Consider the following 2,188-nt stretch of genomic DNA (forward strand, 5'->3'; position numbering starts at 1 on the left):
AGGCTGAGGTGGGAGAATCACTTGAACCCAGAAGGCAGAGGTTGCGGTGGGAAAAAAAAAAAAGAAAGAAAAAAAAAAGAAAACCTGGTTTGAGCACCACATTCTAAGAAAATGCGACCTTAAACACATTTCATTCTGCACAAGTGAGACCACATACTCTTTCACATACAATCAATTCATTTTCTTGTCATGCATTTGGTCATGTCATTGTCATTGGAAAACTCCTTTCTCTCCTCGGTATAGTCTAAGATATCTTTTCTTAAAAAGCACACTCATTTAGTGACCTCTTCATTGTGCTTCCATAAACTTGAGATCCATAGGAGTCATCATGCATATGAGGAACACACATTGTTGGCTCTTTTTTTCTCTTTAGTCTACTTCTCCAACTAGATTTAAATCCTTTTGACATTAAATGTGAGGTGACAGAACTGTGTATTCCCAGCACACAAGCAGAAAGCTGTACACACATACAGTATTCAATAACTATATGCTATTAATTCTGTTGATGTCAGAGTGGTAACCTTTGTAATAGGTAACAATAACCAGGTAGACAATATCAATCATTTAAACATTTTTTTACTCTAAAATTTAATACATAAGCAAAAAATTTTCATCACTATTGCATTCACTACTCTTCCTGTCACCATCGAATCTAGGACCACACAGTTCTCCATTTACAGTATGTCCATTCATCAAATTAATATCTATTGAGTGTCTCTGCTTTAGGTGCTGAACATATAGAAGACACATACACACACATACACACAAAGATGTGTTTACTCCCCCTTATGATGCAGTACAGCAGGAGAAATGCATATTAAACAAATTATTACATATATAGCAGTAGTTAATATTTACTGGATATTCATCATATGCTAGGCACCTTTTTAAGAGCTTAAACAAATTAACACTTTCAACATATACAGCAATTCTATTATGTAGGTATTATTTTTCTTATGTTTAAATGGGAAAAAAAAAATGAGGCGTCGAGAAATTTTAAAACTTGTCCAAAGTCATCAAGCTGGTAATTGGTAGTCGGTATTCCAATTTAGGTAGTGCAATTACAGAGATGAGGCAGAACAAATCTCATTGTAGATTTGTTGGTGATGAGGTTTGAGTTCCTAAAACTGAGACTTTTGGGTATAAGGTAATAGGCATTAATGAAAATACCATTGATCCTTGGGTAAGATAACTTGGCTTTACAATGTTCACAAAGCCAGGGAAGTTGTTATATGGGCATCTGTAGAACTTTATTGAGCCACTTATGATATAGGTAAAATTATTCCCATCACTATTTTACAGATAAAGGAAATGAAATCTATGTTACATGAATGGATAAATTAAGTTCTGAGAGATTCCTAAACTTACCAAAGGTCTCAAGTCTGGAAAGGAGTAGGGATGAGATTCAAACCCAAATTATACCTCCAAGTCCAGGTCTCATCTGGCTGTAACAGAACTGCTATGAGCAGACAAAGCAAAGACACTAAGGTGTTTTAATTTCATAGAACAATTTCTTCATTTATTCTTTCATCAAGTATTTATTAAATAGCTCCCATGTTCAATCACCATTCTAAATGCTTTGATATATAAGATCTGGTCTCTGTTCTCCACCACTTTATAATACAATTTTGGAAAAAGCTATGTATACGAATACCTATGATATAAGGCAGGATATGACAAATCCCATGTGAATATGTCCTAATTGTGAGGGAGAAGAGTATCTTGTATAAAGCAAATGTGGCAGAAAACCCTTGTAAAATCTTGCTTCAGCCCACCCAAGGGCTCTCAGCCATTTTGTATGTTAGCATTCCCTTCACTTGTGAACATTTAGACTTCTTATACTTTTGCTAAAAGAATTCTATACAGCAAGAGCTAGACAGACTGTTGTAATCCTATAGTAATTAGCCTAATACAAATGGAAGATAGAACAAAAGCACAATATGTTCTAAAGTTTTTAAAATTATACACTGACAAATTATAGTTACACAGTATAGCTAATAATTGAGTACTGTACATCTCAATATCACCAAGAAAGTAAATCTCATGCTCTCACAGCAAAAAATGTCAAATATTTGAAGTGATGAATAGGTTAGTTAGCTTAATCTAATCCTTTCACATTGTATTAAAAAAATCGTAATGGCAGTTTGTGCCTGTATTCATCCTACTGTGTAACAGACCTCAGAAAAAA

The sequence above is a fragment of the Papio anubis genome, chromosome 10 (genome assembly GCF_008728515.1).
Source record: "Papio anubis isolate 15944 chromosome 10, Panubis1.0, whole genome shotgun sequence".
In the NCBI taxonomy this organism is placed as follows: Eukaryota; Metazoa; Chordata; class Mammalia; order Primates; family Cercopithecidae; genus Papio; species Papio anubis.